The sequence below is a fragment of the Schistocerca cancellata genome, chromosome 1, assembly GCF_023864275.1.
Source record: "Schistocerca cancellata isolate TAMUIC-IGC-003103 chromosome 1, iqSchCanc2.1, whole genome shotgun sequence".
In the NCBI taxonomy this organism is placed as follows: domain Eukaryota; kingdom Metazoa; phylum Arthropoda; class Insecta; order Orthoptera; family Acrididae; genus Schistocerca; species Schistocerca cancellata.
The window spans coordinates 16,977,713-17,003,998 of NC_064626.1; the positions used below are offsets into that span (position 1 = coordinate 16,977,713).

General features: G+C 41.4%; 1 pseudogene; it reads left to right on the forward strand.

Moving 5' to 3' along the window:
* Window positions 1-1,191: 1,191 nt before the first annotated feature.
* On the forward strand, window positions 1,192-1,310 carry LOC126100504 (5S ribosomal RNA; annotated as a pseudogene).
* Window positions 1,311-26,286: the final 24,976 nt, after the last annotated feature.

A 26,286-nucleotide genomic window follows, 5' to 3' on the forward strand; every position in this document is an offset into this window, starting at 1 on the left:
TACCCTACTGTCCCTTCCCCTTCCCCACCCCTTCCGTGTTGCTGCTTTCATTGTATGTGACACCTGCATTCTGGTCCAAGCTACGGGAGATGGCAGATGGGTGCATGAGTTGTGCTTGATTGTGTGAATGAAGATGTGTTTGTGTTCCTTTTCTGATGAGCTTCTTTTTCTTTTTACCACAGCTGAGCCATTCTAATCTTTTCCTTACTTACTTCCTTTAATTTGTTGGTGTATGGTTTAGAATGTACACTGTGTGTTAGTATGAGCTATTTGATAGCTTGTACATTAGTAAGCATGACAATTTTAACTTGTGTTTATGTTGTTTGTCTTTGAGTTTTATAGCTCAACTCCAATATCTAGTTGAGAAATCACCGGGGTAGTAGTCACACACTGTTTTAAATTGTTGAAAGTAGCATGAGATCTACGTAAGTTTTTTGTTTTATTATAAAAGGCAAAACACCATCAGCAAACTCCCAAATCCATGTCTCCCATAGCTATACTTATCTTGCTCCATATGATGTTTCGGTTATTTTAAAATCATAAATAACAAACAAAAAATGTGTAAGATACTTGTTTATTATTGTTCTGCACAGAATATAAATACAGTACTCTACTTGTATATAATGTTGTTAGTATTGCCACCACACTAATTATTAGAACTCACTCATCTGCAACTCCTAATCATTCTGTTAGCAACTACCTACCTCCCTGAAAACCATCTGGAACTTCCCAACCTCTGCTTAGGCAATTTCTCTCATTATGATGGCTTGTGAAATTCTTAACCGAGGTCTACTTGAGAATTACAAAGTATCTTTTAAATAATCATTTGTACAGTTACCAAATTTTAGTAGAATTTGGAGGATCAAAATAGAATTTGCGGACACTCACAGATTTTTGGTTCGGTTTGTACAAAAATCATCTTTATAATATATTGCTTAAACTGGACTGATTTAGGCAGGAAAGAGATAATAACAAGCAATAATAAAAATTGCTACAAAAAGGTCAACTAAAAATTATACAGAATGTGATTGATAGATTACAGTTCTGGACTAAGATTTTTCCAAGACAAAGTATTTAATAAATTGTTGGTGCTTTTTTATCACCATTTTGATTCATTAATATTATTTAAAGCATCAGCATTTGGATGGAAAATCTACCTCTATCGAGATATCTCAGCATTGTATGTCAGTTGCCAATGGCCTTGTCGCAGTGGTAACACCGGTTCCCATCAGATCACCAAAGTTAAGCACTGTTGGGCTTGGCTAGCACTTAGATGGGTCACTGTCAGGGTCTGATGGGTGCTGTAGGCTGATTGAGAAGCTACTTGATTGAAAAGTAGCAGCACCAGTGATGAAGACTGATAACAGATAGGAGAATGGTGTGTTGACCACATGCGCCTCCATACCCACATCCAGTGATGCCTAAGGGCTGAGGGTGATGTAGTGGCCAGACAGTAACATTGGGCCTTTGGGTCTGTTCGGATGGTGTTTGTTTGTTTTTGTATCTCAGGTATTTCAGAAAGCTTCTTGAGGAAAGTATCAAAAAGGAAGTTAAGCAGTGTTCTCTTATCAGGCTTTGCAGGTTTAGTTCACGGAAAGTATCCTCCACAAAACCTATCACATCATTAATTACAAATATAAATTTTCATGGCCAGAAATTTTACAGTTATTATTATTATTATTATTATTATTATATTCCAGGCTTTTATGCCATGGTTGGATGAATATCATTTTGAAAATCAACACTGTGCCCATGGAGGAAATTATAACCAGATTGGAAGCAGGCATTCATAGTGTGATTGCGTTAACACCTGAAGAAATCTGTATAGAAGAGTAAGAGTAAAAGTATTAGCTGGCATAAAGGCTCCTAAATATAACTGTGGGTGAGAGGAATGCTATAAAACACTTGAATGAGGATGTTAGTACTATCTTTCTCCCCATTAAAAAGGGCAGTATAATGGTACTTTTGAATGTGGTTCACTCTCACAGTAAGATTGCAATTTGTTAGACCTGCAGCCATATAAGAAGCTGAGTAAGGGCCCCACCAATAAAATTCTTAGAACTATTACACAGGTAATAATAGTCCCTCAGTCAGGACATAGAGAAGGGTCTGTTCATTTCAGCTGCACTACCACTGAGATTTTATGGGTTGGCAAAAATTAATAAAGAGCATTTTTTTCACTAAGACCTGTAGTAAGTGCCATTGGTTTACTCAGTTTTCAATGCACCAATTCTTGATAACATTATTACAATTGCATGTTGCCTGATAGGACTCTACCTCAAGAATTTGGTACACTTCATCAGTAAATTTAATGGCATAGTGGTCCATACAGAGTATATATTAGTTTTGATGGAGTATCACTTTTTACAATTGTTCCATTTTATGAGATGTTGAAATGGCTTAATCATATTTTTCCTGTGGATATTACAGAACTATTTAAATATTGTATCAAAATATATTTAAAAAGAAAGATGATGAGACTTACCCAACAAAAGCGCTGGCAGGTCGATAGACACACAAATAAACACAAACATACACACAAAACTCTAGCTTTCGCAACCAACGGTTGCCTCGTCAGGAAAGAGGGAAGGAGAAGGAAAGACAAAAGGATTGGGTTTTAAGGGAGAGGGTAAGGAGTCATTCCAATCCCGGGAGCGGAAAGACTTACCTTAGGGGGAAAAAAGGACAGGTTTACACTCGCACACACACACATATCCATCCACACATACACAGACACAAGCAGACATTTGTAAAGGCAAAGAGTTTGGGCAGAGATGTCAGTCGGGACGGAAGTACAGAGGCAAAGATGATATTGAAACACAGGTGAGGTATGAGCGGCGGCAGATTGAAATTAGCGGAGATTGAGGCCTGGCGGATAGCGAGAAGAGAGGATATGCTGAAGGGCAAGTTCCCATCTCCGGAGTTCTGACAGGTTGGTGTTAGTGGGAAGTATCCAGATAACCCGGACGGTGTAACACTGTGCCAAGATGTGCTGGCCGTGCACCAAGGCATGTTTAGCCACAGGGTGATCCTCATTACCAACAAACACTGTCTGCCTGTGTCCATTCATGCGAATGGACAGTTTGTTGCTGGTCATTCCCACATAGAACGCTTCACAGTGTAGGCAGGTCAGTTGGTAAACCACGTGGGTGCTTTCACACGTGGCTCTGCCTTTGATCGTGTACACCTTCCGGGTTACAGGACTGGAATAGGTGTAACCCGGAAGGTGTTACACTGATGATATGTTCATGTTGTGGAGACATGATGGAGAAAAATTACATCATTTTCAAGGACATCTCTATGCGATTCATCTAAAGACTCAGTTCACTATGGAGCAGGAGGTAGAAAACATATTGAATTTTCTTGATGTTCCAGCCTTCAAGAAGGAAGATGACAATTTTGGGCACAGGATAATGAAAATCCAAGCACACAGACTGTTACCTTCACTGAGATTCAAATCACCACCCATGACAAAGCGAGGTGTTATAAAAATGAGGAACATCTTTGCAACAGAGCCGTTTAATACAGAATTGGAATATTACAGCAATATATTGCTGAAGAATAGATAATTGTCTGCTGAGATAAAAAGAGTGTTAAGACAGCTACAAAAACATCATAGTGATGTATAGGCATATGATAAAACCAAGGTGCCCCCCCCCCTCCCCCACTGAAAAAGACATTACTGACAACACAGGAAAGATCTTGCTAAAACAGAGTGCCACTGCTATTTACAAACCTACCCATAAGATACAGGAACACCTAAAAAGTCAGCCACGGATGCTTGCAAACTGCTGAAAGAGCAGATAGTGGTCAAAAACTGACTACAAGAATGTAAGAGCAAGTGCAGAAGGGCAAAAACTGACAGATCAATCATTGTGGAACATGCTTTGCAGCCAGACCATTTGATTCAGTTTGATAAGACTCAGAATGTGGCAGCCACAAGTGGCTACTATTAAAAGCTATGTAGAGAGACCAAAGAGATTATTAAATACCCTAACAATTTTTTCAGTAGAAGGAGGGCTTAAAGCTACATGATATATGGATTCCAGCACTGAAGAAGATGTGCATTAGGCTCCCATCATGGGATTCTACCAGTAACAGACAACAGGAGCTGACAATGGCCAATTGTGTTCAAGTATTCAAAACCCGTGGCGTCGTGCCTCTGTTCAAGAGCACATAGAAATGGAATTTCACTTCAACCAATAGTGAGCTAGGCTTTGCATCAGCCCTTCAAAAAAGCTACAACCCTCTTTGAAGATGATGTCTACAGACATGGATGAAACATTTGGCTTCAACAAAAAATTCATCTGAGTATAGCATAATATCCTGGAATAATCCAATAATTGAATTTTGTCACTGTGAATAAGAGATGGTTCTGATTTCCAGTAAATGTTAGTAATGCTGGTGATAATTTCTAAAAGGGAGACACAATATCAAAACTTAAATAGCATGATGAGAGATGATAGAGTAAGTGTAAGTAAGGAGATGGAGAATTTCAAGCAGTTTTGTGTTGTAGCTCAATGTGCCTGTTGTGTTACAACTAATTTTCACTACATGAAAATTTATGTTACGATGCAAAAAGGGTCTCCCTTCAGAAACAGTCACTTAGTATCTACAATCAATCTTTGATTTAATAACAAAATGAGCAATTAATTTGGATTATATCAGAAACTCTACAACTGTTATAGAGTTGTACCAAGATTAAATGATTCCGTCAGTTTTCAAATTTTATGAGTTTTATTTTTTTAGAAATTGTGCTTTGCTTACCCTATGCCTCCCCTTTCCAATATACGAGTTGCCCCTTCCTCCTCCAACTCAGATCTTGTGTGTGTTCTTGTTGGATCTTACCGTTGTGACTGTCTTTTATTCACTGTTACTATTTATTGGTGGTATTTGTTCACTGAAAACTGATAGTATGGTATTGAATACACTTGCTTCAAGTAAGTGTGGTCCAACAATCTGCCTTCAGTGAAAACTAAATGATAACTCTGTATTTCCTCATCTATGTATGGCTATTTGTATATTGCAGACTATCAGTTTAGGTTGGTGCACATAAATAGTAACTGTTATGATCACATGAAGTTACTCTGATCTTCAGTACAGTGATATCCATCTGTATGCTGAGCTGACAAAATTTCTAGTTGGTGTGATGAATGGCAGCTGGCTCTGAATGTAGAAAAATATAAGTTAATACTGATGAATAGAGAAAACAATCCCATAACGTTTCAATACAGCATTAGTAGTGTACTAATTGACACAGTCAGGTTGATTAATATCACATTGCAAAGCAACGTGAAATTGAGTGAACATGTGAGGATTGTAGTAGGGAGGGTGAATGGTCAACTTTGGTTTACTGGGAGAATTTTAGGAAAGTATAGTTCATCTGTAAAGGAGACCACATATTGAACAATAGTATGTACTGCTCAGGTGTCTGGGATCTCCATCAGGCCAGACTAAAGGAAGACATCAAAGCAATTCAGGGATGGGCTGTTAGATATGTTACCAATAGGTTTGATCAACATGCAAGTATTATGGAGATGCTTCAGGAACTCAAGTGGGAATACTTCGAGGTAAGTCACCATTCTATCTGAGTAATGCTATTGAGAAAATTTAGAGAACTGTCGTTTGAATCTGACAGCAGAATGAGTCTGCTGCTGCCAGTGTACATTTTGCATTATGACAATGCACATAAGATAAGAGAAGTTAGGTCTCATATGGTCAGTTTTTTCCTTACTCTATTTATGAGTGCAACAGGAAGGGAAATAACTAGTAGCAGTACAATGTACCCTCCACCACACATAGTAAGGTGGCTCACAGAGTATGTATGTAGATGTAGATTCTTAGTCTAATTTACTCACTGAGGAAAGGAAAATCTGGGATGCAATGTAACAGTATTATAAAAACGGTAGTTGCTATTTAACATATAGCAGAGGCACTTAGTCACAGATGGGCACAACAAAACAACTGTCAGAAAATGAGCTTTCAGTCAACAAGGACCTTGTTGAAGATAGAACATACACACAAACACAACTCATACATGCATGACCACAGTCTCTGGCTGCTGAGGCCACACTGTTGAAAGTTCCATAGGACTGGAAGAAGGCACAAGCCATAAAAAGGGTAGAAAACTGGATGCACAAAATTACTGGCCAATTTCACTGATATTGATTTGTTGTAGAATCATGGAACATAGTTTGTGTTCAGACATAATGATCTTTCTTGTTGTAGAATCATGGAACATAGTTTGTGTTCAGACATAATGATCTTTCTAGACTATGAGAAGCACATCTGCAGAAACCAGCATGATTCTAGGAAACAGTGGTCATGTGAGACACAGCTGGTTTTCTTTGTGCATGATATACAACAGGCTCTAGATACTGGCTCCCAGGTTGATCCCATATTTCTCAACTTTCAAAAGGCTTTCGACTCAGTTCTGCACTGTCGCTTGCTCCAAAAAGTGCATGCTTACGGTATATCTGATGACAGATGTGATTGGATAGAAAGTTTTCTAACAGACAGAGAGCAGTATGTCATCCTGAATCGAGTGACTTCAACAGAAACAAGCATAACATCAGGTGTGCCCCAGGGCAGTATAATAGGTCCGCTGCTTTTTACAATTTACATAAACGATCTGTTTGATGGTATTGACAGCAGCATTAGACTGTTTGCCGATTATGCTGTGGTCTACAGGTAAGTAGTATCATTTGAAAGTCGTGACCAAATCAATGAGGATTTGCATAAAATAAGTGTGCAGTGTAATGACTGGAGTTATCGCTCAATATTAGTAAGTGTAACCTACTGTGTATAACAAGGCAAAAAATCCTCAATAATGTACAAGTACAAAATAAATGCCCAGTCTTTGGAAGCAGTAACATCCATCAAGTATCTGGGTGTGACTGTTCGAAATAATCTCAAATGGAAAGATCAGATTACACAAGTAGCAAGCAAGGCAAACTCTAGATTGTGCTTTATTGGTAGAATCTCAAAGCGATGCAGTCCTTCAACAAAGGAAATTGCTTACAATATGTTAGTTCATCCAGTGTTGGAGTATTGTTCATCTGTACGGGACCCTTACCAATTGGGTCTGATTCAAGAGATTGAGAAGGTCCAAAGAAGAGTGGCAATATTCATGACTGGTACATTTAGCCATAGTGAGAGAATTACAAATCTCATAGAAAGTTTGAAGTGGGACACATTTGCAGATAGACGACGTGCTAGATGGAAGGGGCTGCTCACTAAATTCCAAAATCTGATCTTTGCCGAGGATGTAGAGCATATATTATTACCACCAACTTTCAAATCACGCAATGATCACCATTCAAAGATAAGGGAAATCAGAGCTTGTACTGAGGCGTTCAGACAGTTGCTTTTCCCTCACACGATCAGCAAGTGGAACAGAGGGGGGGGTGGGGGGGGGGAGTATGACTTTGGCATGAACTGTGCCCTCTGCCCCACACCGCTTGGTGGCTAGCCACACACCGCTTGGTGGCTAGCAGAGTATACATGTAGATGTAGATGTAATGGTCAGCAGCCAGAGACTGTGGTCATGTGTGTGTGAGTTGCATTTGTGTGAGAGTGCATGGGTATGTTCTACCTCCGACAAAGGCCTTATTGGTTGAAAGCTCATTTTCTGACAGTCATTTCATTGTGCCCATCTGCAACTCACATCTCTGCTATATGGTGAATAGCAACTATCCTTTTCAATATTGTTACTTCCTGTGTAAGTAGAAATGAAAACTTCATAGAGCATAGTCGAAAATTATGAGCCTCACTTTTCACAAATGTGCTCTGCAAATAGTTCAATATCCTGAGACTTTGCTATGATCCCATAATTTATCTAGCCAATTCTAGTTTCACTGACATTTATCCATGCAGGTTATTCAATTTTTGTTATACATGTAGAATAAAAATGAAAAGGCCCACAACAGATACTATGTTGTGTGGAACTGCAAAGTGATCATTTTTCAAGAGCAAACTCCTGCATGGAACTGCATAAATTGGCCCTTTTTGGAATCAAAGTTTCGTCAGATTGTGTTTGGTATCCAAATTAGTTATGTAGCTTATTACCTCTTGCCATGCATTAAACAGTGGTTTGCATGTATGGACATAGATTAACCATTAGTGTAAAGTGAACACAAGATGATAATACATATTTGAATAAGGAAATATGTCACTACAACCTAGTCTGACAAAAGTTATGTTATACTTTTTAAGTTTAGAAAAATAAAAGTACATTTATGCAATTACTAGTTCTTTGTTGCTTCAATTTTCACAAATCTATTACTTGTATATAATTTAACAGAAAAATTTTACATTTCATCTTGATTGTGTAGTGGCATGAACCAAGCTAATCTCAACTTCTGTGGCAGTAAACATTTTCCTTTATCACATAAAATTCATTGATCAGCTCATTAGTTAAAACAGATTACCCTAACAAATCATATTAATGTCATCTTATGTAAATCATTTTAATTTTCTTTCATAAATAATCTCTCGTTAAATCAAACAATGGAACTCCAAGTTGCAAAATCAACAGTATTAGGAAGAGGACAGATTGCTGCTCAGGTAAATACAACATGTTGAGTTAAAAACAGGCACAGTGGAAAAACTGTTACACATTTGCCTTTCAGTCAAAGCTGCCTTCAGAAAACAAAACACACATGCATTCATACCACCAAGCACATCTCACACACACATGACTACATGACTGCCATCTCCAGCATCTTGGACTGGAATGCGACTGTCACAGTGAATAAAATTAGCAACCTGGAATGGGGTGGGGAAGGAGGAGGGATAGCAGGGTAACGGTAAGGAGACTCAAGAGCATCTTTCAGATAAAGCACAGTTTAAACAGAGTTTGAAAGACTTTGTTACACAACTCCTTCTACTCCATAGATTAATATCTTAACAGAGACTGTTAAGCCAGCTTAAGTAAAAATATCTGTTAGATTTCAATTTTGACAGCACCTGGTCACAACAGCAGAGATTAGGTGTTTTGTGTATGATAATAGTGCATAACAATGTTTCATCCTGGTGGTGTGTTAATTCTGTAAATATTAGCTGTTCCAGTTTACTGCATTGCATTCACCTATCTCCTGACAAATAGTCAGAGTAGTAAGTATTATATTCAAATGTTTTATGTTATACTTTCTGACATGTTCAACACCCATGACGATCATTTCATTTTTTGGGTCTTCGGAACAAAAACTGAATCTAATCTAATCTAATATTTTGGCATAGCATGCAGGGACTAAGGCAGCATGGCAAGACTGCCACCAGGCACAGCAGTGGGAGGCTGTGAGGCAGGGAGTTGCATGGGGAGGGGTGAGGGGAGCAGAAAAGGAGAGGGGCAGGGAAAGGGAAATATGAGTGGGTCCATTGGCAGAGGGCAGCACAAAATGAGAGTGAGGGACCATGAACAGAGAGGAGGTTATAGGACAGAGGTGGCTGAAACTCTTGGGTGGAGGGTGTGGTAACAGTAGGTTACCATAGGTTGAGGATGGATTAGTTTTGGGAGTGGAGAATGTGTTGTAAGGATCACTTCCACCTACAGAGTTCAGAAAATCTGGTGGCAGAAGGGAGGAGTCAGATGGCCTGGGTTGTAAAGCAGCCATTGAAATCAAGCATGTTATGTTCAGCCACACTTTGTACCACGGGGTGGTCTACTTTGCTCTTGGTCACAGTTTGGTGGTGGCCATTCATCCTGGTGGTCAACTGGTTGGGTGTAATTGTACTAATATAAAAATCTGTGCGAGATTGCAACTGAGATGGTACATGACCTAGCTGCTTTCACAGGTGGCCCAGCCACTGATGGGGTAGGACAAGCCTGTGACAGAATAGGAAGTACTAGGTGGATGGATTGGGCAGGTCTTTCACCTGGATCATCCACAGGGATATGGTCACCTCTCCCAGTCCATACTGCCATCCAACTGTGATCCTTCCCCCAACTAACCACCCCCTGGTCACCTTCCAGGAATTCCTTACCTCCAGCTTGGCCTCACCATCCTTCCCCAGGACCCTTCCTAAGAACACCAACCTTCCAGCAGAAGGAAGGACAGCTATACACAAACTCACAGCAAATTCTGACCTAATCATCCTACCAGCAGACAAATGTTCCACCACTGTTGTTAAGAATTGCAGTGATTACCTGTAGGAAGACTTCTGTCAATTATCTGACTCCTCCACGTGCGAACTAGGCCAGAGTGTCGCCACCCCAAAAGTCCAACATTACCTCCAATCTCTGCTTAACACCTTAGGCTCTTTCCAGAACCTCTCCCCAGAATCTGTTTCCTCTTCATACCTATGACACGTTGCACAACCATCTTCCACATGCTTCCCAAAACTCACAAATCCACTGTCCTACTATGGCTGGTTATTGCACCTGCACTGAAAGAATTTTGCCTCTCATTGATCCAATCAATTGCCCAAAATCTAGCCTCCCACATCAAAGATGCCAAACAATTCCTTCACAAGCGTTCCACCGTCCCAACCCCTTTATCTCCTGGATCCCTAATTGTCACTGTTGATTTTGCTTTCCTATACACCAACATCCATCATGCCCATGGTATGACCACTATTAAACACTAGATTTCTCAGTGTCCTTCACACACGATGCCCACTACCTCATTCCTCATACATCATACCAACCTCATCCTAAAACACAACTACGTCTCCTTTCAAGGAAGGTGTTGTGACAGTGCCACGAGATTTAAAAGTGCCGCTACGTCAGTACGCGAACACGGCGATAGAGGCACTCCGCAGCTCGGCTGAGCGCGGGAGCGCCACCTAGCTATGAACGGCGCCGGCCGCATGTCATGGCACGGCACGGCAGTTGAGTGACAGATACGGAGTTGGTAGTATGAAACTCACTATTGTTTCTATGTTTGTATATCCACGCAAATTATTAGTGAATTAAAGGTTATAACACTTTTTGGCGACAAGGTCAGATATTTTTTTTCCTGCGTTGAGGAATTGTGCGTTTGTGCCTGGGCAGACATGGAACAGCTTCTGCAAGCGCTCATTGAACAAAAACACAGCTGACGGCTGCTATTCAGGCTTTGTCGACGTCGCTTACTCATTGTCTGTCTTCCGCTTCTCTGCCTCCGTTCCCTCCTCACGACGAGGCCGCTGAAGACTGGGAGGATTATGAGAAGCGTTTGCGGCAACACTTCTTGGCTTTCGGCGTTGTTGACGCTCCTATGTGTAAGTCGTTATTTCTATCTTGGATTTCCCCACGGATCTATCAGCTGCTATCTCAGTTAGCCCCTCTGCGGGAACCTGCCTCTCTGTCCTTCCAAGAAATGTGTGACTTATTGTCTAACTATTACCGAAAAAACACCCACATCGTTGCCGCCCGCATGGCATTCTACCGGTGTCGTAAACAGCCCCACCAATCTTACCCAGCTTGGGTGGTGGAACTACACGGTCTGAGTAGGAAATGTCAGTTTGTCACGGACACTCATCATGAGTCTTATGCTGATTCAATGGTTAGGGATGCTATTCTACAGCTTGCTCCTGATAAAGAAGTTCGACAACGTGCCTTACAACTGCCAACCCGTCGTTGTCAGAAGTTCTAAGCATCGCTCAATCTTTTGAAGTGTCTCACGCTGCAAATAGACACGTGGTGTGATGTAGGCGCTATACAGACCACTTTCAACACGGACAATTTGCCTGTTTCCCAAGGGACTGACGATGTGGCAGCGGTTCACTCACGACAACAACGCCGCGTTGGGCCGCCACGCTTGCAGCAAAAACAGCAGCCGCAGAAGCAGGTTCGTTCCGCACTTCCTTCTTGTCCACGTTGTTTCGTACAGCATGACAGGGCCGCGTGTCCAAAATGTTGGGCCACGTGTAATTCATGTAGGAAAAAAGGCCACATTGCTTCTGTGTGTCAGTCCCCTAAAGTTCCTGTCGACGAGGATGAGGCATCGGACATGGATGTTAACTGTGTGCTTTCTCAAACAAATAAGTTGTTTGTTACTGTTCGTGTTCTGGATAAAGACATTCGCATGCAAGTGGACACTGGCTCTGCAGTAACTCTCATTAATTCCCGCACGTATTTGGAGTTGGGCTCCCCTCCCTTGTCTCCAGTTACGCGAAATCTGAGGACTTATAATAAACAGAAAATTCCTATCGTTGGCCAGTTTGATGCTTCCACTGCCTACAAGTCTGTTGTTCGGCCCCTCACGTTTTATGTGGTGGATCATGCGGGCACTGAAAATCTGTTCGGTTATGATGCTTTCCAGTTGTTTGGGTTTTCCATTGATGATGATGTGCACCTCATATCTGAGGATATTCCGTATCAACAGCTGGATGGATTGTGTTCTGAATTCTCGTCTGTGTTCTCTGCTGGTCTGGGTCGTGCCAAGGATTTTGAAGCCCACATTACTCTTAAACCTACAGCTCGCCCTAAGTTTTTGCGGGCACGCCCTATTCCGATGGCGTTGCGTGCACCTGTGAAGGCTGAGATAGACAGGTTAACAGCTTCAGGGATTCTCCTTCCTGTTACCTCCAGCGAATGGGCATCGCCAATCGTGGTGGTTTCTAAACCAAATGGGAGTCTGTGATTGTGTGGCGATTTTAAAGCCACTGTCCTGAGGAGTTATTTACCAAGCTCTCTGGGGGCCAGTTCTTTTCCAAACTTGACTTATCGGAGGCGTACCATCAGTTGCCGTTGGATGCGTCTTCCAAGGAATTTCTCGTCATCAACACTCCTTGTGGGTTGTATCAGTACCAGCGGTTACCATTTGGTGTCGCTAGCGCGCCGGCCATTTTTCAGCGGTTTTTGGAACAGCTCACGGCTTCCGTTCCTGGCTGCATCAACTACCTGGATGACATTGTTGTCACGGGGGCCTCCACTGAGGAGCACCTTCGCAATTTGCGTTCATTATTTCGGGTTCTGCATTCGGCTGGGTTGAAGTACAATCTGGACCAGTCACGGTTCTTCCAACCCTCCATTGTGTATCTTGGTTTCCACTTGTCCTGTGAGGGTATACGTCTTCTACGTCAGCACGTTGCGGCCATTACCGCTCTACCCCGGCCGTCTACGGTCAAAGAACTTCAAGTGTTTCTAGGCAAGATTGCTTATTATCACAAATTCATTCCATCCACGGCGGCAGTGGCTCATCCTCTGCATCAGCTGTTACGCAAAAATGTTCCTTTCTGTTGGTCCGACGAGTGTGAGCAGGCTTTTGTCCTCCTGAAGGCTCATTTGCAGTCGGCACCTTGTCTTGCCACATTCCGTCTGGGTCAGCACTTGGTTCTGGCGACTGACGCGTCACAGTATGGCCTAGTGGCTGTTCTTGCTCATCGGTATGAGGATGGGTCGGAACGACCCATCGCCTATGCTTCCAAGACCCTCAACGATGCCCAACGGCATTACTCTCAAATCAAAAAGGAGGTGCTCGCTATCATTTATGCTCTAAAAAAGTTCAGCGTTTTTTTGTATGGTTCTAAGTTTCACCTCATCACGGACCACAAGCCGCTGGTCTCTCTGTACAGCCCCTCGGCGTTGCTTCCGGATAAGGCAGCTCACCGCCTGCAACGTTGGGCCTTATACTTGTCTCGTTTTCACTATGAGATTCACTACCACCCCGTGGCCCAGCACGCCAACGCTGACACGTTGTCGCGTTTGCCGATGGGCCCCGACCCGGTTTTCGATCGAGATGAACTACTCTGCTTCCACATTGATGAGGAAGAATGTCGTGTGGTCGAGGGTTTTCCACTTACAGGTTCGCAGGTCATGTTGGCTGCTGCGCGGGACCCGGTCCTGCGTCAGGTGATCGGTTTTATTCAACGGGGTTGGCCCGACAGGACCAAGGGCCGGGCATCGGATCCCCTTCGCAACTACCATGCCTTGCGCCTTCATCTGTCTGTTCGTGAGGGTGTTGTTCTTCTGGCCATGGATGGCGCATCTCCGCGGGTCGTGGTGCCAGCTTCTCTTCGCAAAGATGTTCTCAAACTGTTGCATGAAGGCCATTGGGGGATTTCTCAGAGTAAGTCCCTGGCCCGCAGGCATGTTTATTGGCCCGGTATCAATTCGGACATCACCCACATGGTCGCTGCGTGTGGTCAGTGTGATCAACAACTGGCTGCACTCCATACAATGCCCTCTCCATGGCCTGATCCGGCGCAGCCATGGGAACGGATGCACGCTGACTTTGCCGGCCCCTTCCTCAGCACTTATTGGCTACTGTTGATTGACGCCTTCTCGAAGTTCCTGTTTGTTGTTCGATGTCCGTCGCCCACCACTGCGGTGACGACGCTGGCTTTGTCCAAAATCTTTGCGCTAGAAGGTATTCCATCCACGATTATCACGGACAACGGCTCTCAGTTCTTTTCGCAGGCCTTCCGTGATTTTTGTACTGGACAAGGGATTCATCATGTTACAGCACCGCCCTTCCATCCCCAATCGAATGGGGAGGTCGAGCGCCTTGTCCGCACTTTCAAAAGCCAGATGAAAAAATTCCTTACTGATTTTTCTACCGATGACGCTCTGTTGCAATTTCTGAGTTCTTATCGCTTCACGCCTCTGGGTGATCGCAGCCCTGCTGAACTCTTGCATGGCTGCCAATCGCGCACTCTTCTGCACCTGCTTCACCCTGTCAGGCCTAGTACTGTGTCCCCTAGTGCGGGAAAATACTCAGTGGGCACCGACGTGTGGGCACGAGGGTATGGATCTCGCCCTCAATGGATTCCAGGGGTGGTCAAGGCTCTTCGCGGCCGCCGGCTTTGTGAAATACGTACGGACGACGGCCATTACGACCAGATGCGCCCACGAGTTGTGGCCACGCCGGTGCCACCGCCCCTCCTTTCACCTCCATCAGCCCGAGAAGCCAGTCCTGTCGCTGCTGCCACTCTCCCGTGCGTGTTGCTGCAGCCAACGTCGCTGCCGCTTCCGAGTACGCTGGAACCGGCCCCAGTCGCGACGCCGCCTTCTCCGGGACCCATCTTGCTGGAGCACACCCCTAGGTCCACGACACCTATGGATGCTGTTCCGGAGTTTTCACCCATCATCTCGTCCACGAGGCACGTTCCACGCACAAGCTTCTGTCCTGGACATTTTCGGCCATATTCTCGTGTTTCTCCGCGGGATCTTCTCGGGGTCTCCCAAGAGGCCATGGATGTCTCCGCACTGTCCGTGTCTCCAAGGAAGTGAGTGTCTTCTTTTTTCAAGGGGGGAAAAGTGTTGTGACAGTGCCACGAGATTTAAAAGTGCCGCTACGTCAGTACGCGAACACGGCGATAGAGGCGCTCCGCAGCTCGGCTGAGTGTGGGAGTGCCACCTAGCTATGAACAGCGCCGGCCGCATGTCACGGCACAGCAGTTGAGTGACAGATACGGAGTTGGTAGTATGAAACTCACTATTGTTTCTATGTTTGTATATCCACGCAAATTATTAGTGAATTAAAGGTTATAACAGAAGGTATACAAACAAATCCACAGGCACCCACATGGTGCTTTTCTCTGTCAAATTGTTTACAGCACATCTAGAGGAAACCTTTCCAGCCTCCCCAAAACCCAAAACTCTTCTTCATTGATGATACTTTCACGACCTGGACTCAGGGCCAAGGTACCGTATCCTCATTTGTTCACAACCTTAACACCTTCTACCGCATCCGCTTCAGCTGGTCCTCCTCAACCTAGCATACCACCTTCCTGGATATTGACCTCCTCCTATTTGATGGTTACATCCACATTTCTGTCCATATTAAACACACTATCCACCAACAGCACACACATTTCAACGGCTGCCATCCCTTCCCCAACAAATAATATTTCCATATAGCCCAGTCATGTAGGGAGTGCAGTGTCAAGAAGTCGCTTGCCCAGTATGCTGAAGGTCTCACTAAGACCTTCACAGACAGGCATTTCCTACATCTTCATCTGTATGCATACTCCACAAGCCACTCTGTGGTGCGTGGTGAGGAGTACCCTTTTCTAGCACGCTGCCCTCCTGGACATTGACTTCCTCCTCTTTGATGGTTCAATTCACATTTCTATCCACATTAAACCCACCATCCACCAGCAACAGATGCATTTCAATGGCTACCGTCCCTTCCACAACAAATAATATTTCTTCGTATATAGGTCAGGCATGCAGGGAATGCAGTGACAAGAACTCCATTGCCCAATATGCTAAAGGTCTCTCAAAGACCTTCACGACAGGCACTACCTACATCTCCATCTGCATACATACTCCACAAGCCACTACGTGGTGCATGACGGAGAGTACCCTGTACCACTACTAGTCACTTCCTTTCCTGTTCCACCTGCAAATATAGTGAGTGAAAAACGACTGTCTACAGTGAAGCCCCTATTTTATGTTTTCATGCAATCCAGACTTAAAAACTGCAGAACTGAGGAAAGTGTTTAAACCCCCCCCCCCCCCCCCCCCCAGAATATGAGGAAAACACATGTAATTGGCACATATGATTAAAAATCACAGTCCTCTCCAGTACTTTGTATAAAATCTGCATAAGTGAAGGAAATTAAATGTACAGTATAATGTTTATACAACAATTTGGGTAATGAATTTCATCAGTTCTTAAAAAAAACACAGGTGTGTAACAGCTAGAAAAAACTCATAAAAAATGAATTTGGCATCTGGGTAGAAAGTAATCGAGCTGTTTTCCAACATGCTATGACCACAAATTACATGTACAAAACATGCATTTTTGAGAGATCATCCTTTGTGCTCACCCGGAAGAAAGCAAAAGTTGATGAACATGTTGAATTAAACCAAACATATCACAGCAGCTAAGTGGTTAAACCATAAGCATAAATGCGGACATCTGCTTAATGACTTACTTTGGTACCATTGGTGTTAATGTTTAATGCTTTTTTCATGAGCCTCACTTCATATGCTCACCACTGTTAAAATGTTATTTTAGGCTTGAAATGGAGACGTGAAAAAATGAATTTACTTCCCCAGTTGACATTACATGCTTATTACAAGTCAGCTCAGTGAATTTATGTACACTGTGTAAAATGTAATTTTGAAAGAAAGCTCAGGTGCTACAGTTTCACTTCATACATTATTACTGCCAATATTTATGATCTACAGTGTGTGGTGTGTGCAGTGCAAAGTATGTACATAAATAGCACAAATAGTTGTTGCAACTGTATCATGTCAGATTTGAACATGAAAGTCTTTAAAATGTGCAATCGCAAAACCCTTGTTATACTTTCACGTGAAATTTTTGTCAAACCACATCATCTGCATGAAATGTATATTTTCAACACTTCACAAAATGCTTTCACCCCTACCAGCACTCCCATCACTAAAGGGCAACTCCCCTGTCCACACATCCAGTAGGCAAACTTGTTTTACATTTGTTAATGTGGTGTGGTGGCTATGCTGACTATTGGGCGACCAGCTAATAAACATTCACTAGGTGGAAATGGGCAATGTTTTCTCGATTATGACCAATTCTTCAAGGCTCACTGTTTGAATTTAAAAGGTTGATGATTGATATTGTTGCTGAATACAGTACATTGGAAAAATGTGTAAAAAGATAAAAAAGACGAGACTGATTTATAAGTAACACAAAAAAAGGTCGTGGCTGGGCCCCTTCATCATGTATTGGCACAGTCCAGAACACTTTGTGTTGACTGTCTTGTTTTCCCATTACCGCTGCTACCTAGCATTAATTGTATCATATTTTCATGGTGAAGCTAAATGTTGGAAGTTGTGTAAGCAACACAGAGTGTGGATTACATCAGTACTTCCTCTTTCACATCTCTCCTCTCCACAACAGCTTAAAATATTCCCTTAACTCTGCCACCACCCATGATGCGAACCATCTGACTTTTGTGCCGCTTATAACTCATTCAGTTTCATCAAATGTCAACAGGGAGAAATTGGACTGAAGTCAAGTAAGACATCGAGTAAGAACTTAGAATTGAGGTACACCTTACTAGAAATAAATGTAAAATTGGGGGATATTTAGCATCAATCTTCTCGGTTTTTTGCAGGGGCTAAAAATTTATGGTGTAGAATAATGAAAAACGTGAACTCGCAAATGTAAAATCATAGTTCTACTGTACATGCTTCCATGTGTACCCTAATTTCTCATATGTTATCGTAATGGTCCGTATGTGAAATGAGTGTTAGCAGCAGTAGAATGATTCTGCAGTCACCTTCAAATTCTGGTTCTCTGAGTTTCCCAACAGTGTTCCTTGAAAAGAACATAATCTTCCCTCAACATATTCCCATCTGATGTCCTGAAGCATCTTCAGAATACTTGCATGTTGTTCGAACCTGTTGTTGTTGTTATGGTCTTCAGTCCTGAGACTGGTTTGATGCAGCTCTCCATGCTACTCTATCCTGTGCAAGCTTCTTCATCTCCCAGTACCTACTGCAACCTACATCCTTCTGAATCTGCTTAGTGTATTCATCTCTTGGTCTCCCCCTACGATTTTTACCCTCCACGCTGCCCTCCAATACTAAATTGGTGATCCCTTGATGCCTCAGAACATGTCCTACCAACCGATCCCTTCTTCTGGTCAAGTTGTGCCACAAACTTCTCTTCTCCCCAATCCTATTCAATACTTCCTCATTAGTTATGTGATCTACCCATCTAATCTTCAGCATTCTTCTGTAGCACCACATTTCAAAAGCTTCTATTCTCTTCTTGTCGAAGCTATTTACTGTCCATGTTTCACTTCCATACATGGCTACAATCCATACAAATACTTTCAGAAACGACTTCCTGACACTTAAATCTATACTCGATGTTAACAAATTTCTCTTCTTCAGAAACGCTTTCCTTGCCATTGCCAGTCTACATTTTATATCCTCTCTACTTCGACCATCATCAGATATTTTGCTCCCCAAATAGCAAAACTCCTTTACTACTTTAAGTGTCTCATTTCCTAATCTAATACCCTCAACATCACCCGACTTAATTCGACTACATTCCATTATCCTCGTTTTGCTTTTGTTGATGTTCATCTTATATCCTCCCTTCAAGACACCATCCATTCCATCCAACTGCTCTTCCAAGTCCTTTGCTGTCTCTGACAGAATTACAATGTCATCGGCGAACCTCAACGTTTTTATTTCTTCTCCATGGATTTTAATACCTACTCCGAAATTTTCTTTTGTTTCCTTTACTGCTTGCTCAATATACAGATTGAATAACATCGGGGAGAGACTACAACCCTGTCTTACTCCCTTCTTAACCACTGCTTCCCTTTCATGTCCCTCGACTCTTATAACTGCCATCTGGTTTCTGTACAAATTGTAAATAGCCTTTCGCTCCCTGTATTTTACCCCTGCCACCTTTAGAATTTGAAAGAGAGTATTCCAGTCAACATTGTCAAAAGCTTTCTCTAAGTCTACAAATGCTAGAAACGTATGTTTGCCTTTCCTTAATCTTTCTTCTAAGATAAGTCATAAGGTCAATATTGTCTCACGTGTTCCAACATTTCTACGGAATCCAAACTGATCTTCCCCGAGGTCGGCTTCTACCAGTTTTTCCATTCGTCTGTAAAGGATTCGTGTTAGTATTTTGCAGCTGTGGCTTATTAAACTGATTGTTCGGTAATTTTCACATCTGTCAACACCTGCTTTCTTTGGGATTGGAATTATTATATTCTTCTTGAAGTCTGAGGGTATTTCGCCTGTTTCATACATCTTGCTCACCAGATGGTAGAGTTTTGTCAGGACTGGCTCTCCCAAGGCCGTCAGTAGTTCCAATGGAATGTTGTCTACTCCGGGGGCCTTGTTTCGACTCAGGTCTTTCAGTGCTCTGTCAAACTCCTCACACAGTATCGTATGTCCCATTTCATCTTCATCTACATCCTCTTCCATTTCCATAATATTGTCCCCAAGTTCATCGCCCTTGTATAGACCCTCTATATATTCCTTCCACCTTTCTGCTTTCCCTTCTTTGCTTAGAACTGGGTTTCCATCTGAGCTCTTGATGTTCATACAAGTGGTTCTCTTATCTCCAAAGGTCTCTTTAATTTTCCTGTAGGCAGTATCTATCTTACCCCTATTGAGATAAGCCTCTACATCCTTACATTTGTCCTCTAGCCATCCCCTGCTTAGCCATTTTGCACTTCCTGTCGATCTCATTTTTGAGACGTTTGTATTCCTTTTTGCCTGATCACTTACTGCATTTTTATATTTTCTCCTTTCATCAATTAAATTCAATATTTCTTCTGTTACCCAAGGATTTCTACTAGCCCTCATCTTTTTACCTACTTGATCCTCTGCTGCTTTCACTACTTCATCCCTCAAAGCTACCCATTCTTCTTCTACTGTATTTCTTTCCCCCATTCCTGTCAATTGTTCCCTTATGCTCTCCCTGAAACTCTGTACAACCTCTGGTTCTTTCAGTTTATCCAGGTCCCATCTCCTTAAATTCCCACCTTTTTGCAGTTTCTTCAGTTTTAATCTACAGGTCATAACCAACAGATTGTGGTCAGAGTCCACATCTGCCCCTGGAAATGTCTTACAATTTAAAACCTGGTTCCTAAATCTCTGTCTTACCATTATATAATCTATCTGATACCTTTTAGTATCTCCAGGGTTCTTCCATGTATACAACCTTCTATCATGATTCTTAAACCAAGTGTTAGCTATGATTAAGTTGTGCTCTGTGCAAAATTCTACCAGGCGGCTCCCTCTTTCATTTCTTAGCCCCAATCCATATTCACCTACTACGTTTCCTTCTCTCCCTTTTCCTACACTCGAATTCCAGTCACCCATGACTATTAAATTTTCATCTCCCTTCACAATCTGAATAATTTCTTTTATTTCATCATACATTTCTTCAATTTCTTCGTCATCTGCAGAGCTAGTTGGCATATAAACTTGTACTACTGTAGTAGGTGTGGGCTTCGTATCTATCTTGGCCACAATAATGCGTTCACTATGCTGTTTGTAGTAGCTTACCCGCACTCCTATTTTCCTATTCATTATTAAACCTACTCCTGCATTACCCCTATTTGACTTTGTGTTTATAACCCTGTAGTCACCTGACCAGAAGTCTTGTTCCTCCTGCCACCGAACCTCACTAATTCCCACTATATCTAACTTTAACCTATCCATTTCCCTTTTTAAATTTTCTAACCTACCTGCCCGATTAAGGGATCTGACATTCCACACTCCGATCCGTAGAACGCCAGTTTTCTTTCTCCTGATAACGACATCCTCTTGAGTAGTCCCCGCCCGGAGATCCGAATGGGGGACTATTTTACCTCCGGAATATTTTACCCAAGAGGACGCCATCATCATTTAATCATACAGTTGACAAATCTAGCAGCCTGTTTACCTGCTTCAACATCTGTCCCACAGACCTAATCCGTAAACATTTCTCCTGTACCATTACCTCACAGTTCCTCAAAGAACCAGCTAAGAGGAGTGCCTCCTTCATCGCCCAATACTACCACAGACTGGAACAACTGTACAATATCCTTCCCACTCCTCTTAAAATGTTGTTCTGTTACCCACCCAATTTCCACAACATCCTGAACCTCCCTATGCCACTACCAATCCTAACCCCTTGCCACAAGGATCATATCACTGTGGAAGACACATGAGCAAGACCTGCCCAGTCCATCCCCCAGCACTTCCTGTTCCAGTCCTGTCATTGGGTTATCCTACCCCATAGCAGCTGGGCCACCTGTGAATGCAGCTATGTCATATACCATCTCAGTTTCAGTTTCACACAGATTTTTATATTGGTGTGACTACACCCAGCCAGCTGCTGTCCAACAGGATGAATGGCCACTGCCAAACTGTGGCCAAGAGCAAAATAGACCACTCTGTGACATAACATGCAGCTGAACCTAACATGCTTGATTTCAATGGTCGCTTTACAACCCAGGCCATCTGGATCATTCCCTCCACCACCAGCTTTTCTGAACTACACAGATGGGAGTTATCCTTATAATACATTCTCCATGTCCAAAATCATCTCAGCCTCAACCTATGGTAACCTACTGTCCCCACAGTCTCCATCCAACAATTTCTGCCCACTCTGTCCTACGACCTTCTCCCTGTTCACATCCCCTGCCTCACAACTTTCTGACCCTGTGCCTAGCAGATTTGTCATACCTGCATGTAGTCCCTGCATGCTTCAGGCAGGCACTCTTCTCCCCCCCCCCCCCCCTCCCCATACTGCCTATCCCTCCCCCTTCCCTGCCCCAATCCAGAATGCTACTTTTATTCAAAGTGACAAATGTATTCCAGTCGAAGCTGTTGGAGGTAATGGTCATGGGTGTGTCAGGTATGCTTGCTTTTAAGAGTGTGTGGTGTTTTCTTTTCTGAAGAAAGCTTCGGCCAAAAGTTGAATGTGTAACAGTAATTTTGTTGTGCCTTTCATCATGTCAGCATCTCATCTTTATGTGAGTAGCAATCAGTCCCTTTTGTTAGTATTGTTGATAATTGCTCATAAATAATTTTCATATCTCCCATCAGTAAATTTCATTACTCAGAATATATAAACTTAATAGGCCACATTTAAATCATGTGGCAGAATTGTTGATGAAGAGTTCTGATTTAGATGTTTTGTCAAAAATATCTGATTTAGAAATCCTTTAATCATTACCTTTCTTTGAAAAAAGATCTTAAACTTCACACCTGAGGCATAATTTTATTGTGAAAATGGAGACGTGTGCAAACTGCCATAGAATCACCAGAAAAGGAAATCAGTGGGAGGAATGTCACCATTATTTTCATGTGGAATGTTCCAATACAATCTATATAAGGTGTTTGGATATTCCTTTTACAAACTTATAGGACTTGTAGAGGGGAGGGAGTACATAATGTTTTGTATAGGAATCCATGTCTGAAAATGGCACCCAGTGATGCTATAGAGCTTCAAAGTTACAGGTGCCAGCACCTGAAAATGTATGTGTACACAGGATGAATTTGTGATAACGTTACAAACTTTCAAGGAAGATACAGAAGGATAAATATTTCAGTTTGAGTAAGGGTCCCTGTACAGGAAACAAAAGAGTCAAAAGTTGTAAGCAAAAATTGTTCTTATACCTCTGACAGTGGAATACATGTATCGGTACTGTTGTTGCTAAGACTGTTGGATCGACAATTTTCAGAGGAGGTAGCATGGACCAAAGCAAGGAAAAGTTTCTAGTAAACATGGGCTCTAAAATACATACCTTGAGGGCTATGAGCACTTGTTCAATAGAGGAGAGGACACTAACAAAGATAAACAAGCACTCATTGCTCCTCATGCCTGTGCATGTTTAATAGGATTTTTTTCTTGTTTTAGACCATACTACCAGCTTTGAAAGTCGCATACTCTACATTCTTAGCAACAACAGTATCAGTACATGTATTTCACTGTCAAAGGTATTAGAATAATTTTCACTTGTAACTTTCAACTCATTCTTTTTTGAACCAGGAAACCTTACCTCAGATTAATGCATCTATCTGTCTCCATTATCCTTGAAAGTTTATATCATCAGCACAGAATCACTCTCTATATACACATGCTTACAGGTGCCAGCACCTATAACTAACACTCTGTGACAGTAATGTACAAATTACAACAGAAGGGGGAGGAAAACTTTCAGAGAATTACAAGTAATAGAAAGGCTGCAGACCACAGTTCACATACAACAGAGGCAATTTTGTGCAATACACTACTAACTGACTTTAAGGTGACTAATGTATATATCTTGAAGTATAAGCTCAAGCACTTATTAATAGACAAATGTTGCTACTCAGTATAAGACTTCCAATTTTAATTACCCCCTGTAAAACTGCTAGTTTATAAAATCTTAAGCTTGCTTTTGCAACAGAAAAATGGTAATTTGTGAATCGTACTTTTTATATCAATGTATGCCTTTATATTCTTCTAGTAATAGAAGTAGGCTATTGTATCTCACCATGTATGTAAACTAATGTTATGACAATATCTCAAAACTGATTGTTATATGAAAAGCATACAGATAAATTAGTGAACAGTGAAATGCTGCAAGTCTTATTGGTATACTCTGCTGATCTGATAGTTGCCGACAAAAAATTCCACTAGAATTGTTAATGATACTCATATCAACACTTTTAGATCACAGCTGTGTATAGTAGAATGGTCCATCTTCCTGTCCCAATTGATAAATGTTGATGAAGCTTTTGATAGCTTTGTCAGTCTTGTTTCTACTATGTTTAATAGGTGCTGTTCTAAAGCATTAAAAAGACACAAGGGAAAAGCAAACAAAATTAATCATAAAAGTTTATATCAATGGTTTACACATGTCCTCAAAAAATTAAGAACACAGGTCATCAATCTCTGTATCATATGAAAGAACAGTGAAGAAGATGGGCATCAGTACCTTCAACTAAGCAAAAGGCACAGATTTGCAATTATAAAACAGAAATCAGTGCCAAATAATAACTATATTCAGCAACCATAAAATGAATGCAAGGGTGCTTGGAGAATTATTAAAGAAGAACTGGGTAATACTAGTAGAACCACTTGTGATACTCCAATATCACACCAAATACAAAGAATAACTTCTTTATTAATTCTGGCAACAAAGGACACCCAACTCAACAAAATAACAACTTTAAATCAGGCATTAATAAACATTTTGAAAAAAAAAACAAAGTTATTCATATTGCACAATAAATCTGCAACATCCACAATCAAGTGGACACAGACTGCTATAACTGAAGTTGCAGTAACTGTTGTGAAATGCAGCAACTCAAAAAAGCAGAAGACTTGTATGGTCTGTTAAATTTTGTTATTGGGAAGATAGTGGACATTATACTACATTATACTACAACCACTCAATGTACTAGTAAGTTTGATTTTCATGAGATGTTTTTTTCAAGCCTGCTTAAAGATTACAGGAGTTATACCTCTACATAGAAAAGGAAACAAGTCATGCATTGATAACTATCATCCTGTTTTATTGTACAAATATTTTCAAAAATTGTAAAGTGTTGCATGTGCTAACAAATTTACAAACATTTCACCTGCAATGAAACACAGGAAAACATTCAATATGGCTTCAGAGAAACTTCATCTACACTGAAAGCCGTTGAAAATGTTGTTTCAACAGTACTCAGTTCCTTTGAAGCAAAATCATCTGTTGCTTCCCTTCTACTCTCTACTCTATGAGTAATCAGATTCTAATAGATAAACTGAGGTGCTGTTTCATTTGAGATTCAGAACTCACCCTTATAGAATTGTACCTTGACAATAGGAAGCAGAAGGTACATCTTAATGGTATGAGCTCTGGATTCCTATTCATTTCAAGAGGTGTGCCTCAAAGTTCTGTACCTGGACCCTTATTGTTTATAATCTACATAAATGACCTACCTAGTATCATGCCGCATAAATCTGTTCTGCGTGCGGATGTCATCACTTTCATTGCAACTGAAAATGACATACGTGATCTAAAGGAACAAAGTATAGCCAACCTAACAATTTCTAGTAACTTGTTTAAAGACAGTGAATTAACTGTAAACTAAAATAAAACTTAAAATGTAATTTTTAGCAATATTATGAAAAGGATAGTTGCTTCTCACTGCAGAGATATTGAATTGCAGATAGGCAGAACAACAGAAACATCAAAAGTGAGCTTTAGGGAAGGGGCTATGTGGGTAAGGACAATTATGAGTATTAACAAAGAATTGTGTGTACTCCCCACCAACCACCAGAAAGCAAAGAGCAGCAGACATAATATAGACAGCAAAGAGAATACAACAGTGACAAAGTAGTTACTTTACAGCAATTGTTTCTTCAGTTAATTTCAAAGTTTTAACTAACAGTATTAATGATAATAACTTAAGATATAATTACATAATAGAAAAATTAAGTATTGTACATAATATTCTTTTTATGCCGTTTCTGTTCAAGTATATATTTATTACATTCTGTTTACAACTAAAAATCACTTGTATAATGATGCAATTGCTGATTAATCTTTATAGCATTGCATAGTGAATTTATAGGATGTGTTGTGTTGTTTACTGAACAATGACAGTGTATCATTTATCAACTCCATTACAAGATGATACTGTGTTTTTGTAAGACCTGAAACCAATAGCATGTGTTGTGTTGTTTACTAAACAGTGACAGTATATCATTTATCAACTCCATTACAAGATGATACTGTGTTTTTGTAAGACCTGAAACCAAACTGTTCTTTACAAAGAAGATTGTACTTTGTTAAGTACCATAAAAGTGAATTTCTATATTTTCTGGCTAACCTTACTTATGTAGAGGAAAGAATTTTGGATGCTTTTGTGTCTCTGGGAAGAAACCTATGGTGAAGGATTTATTTATGATGCACACTAAAATG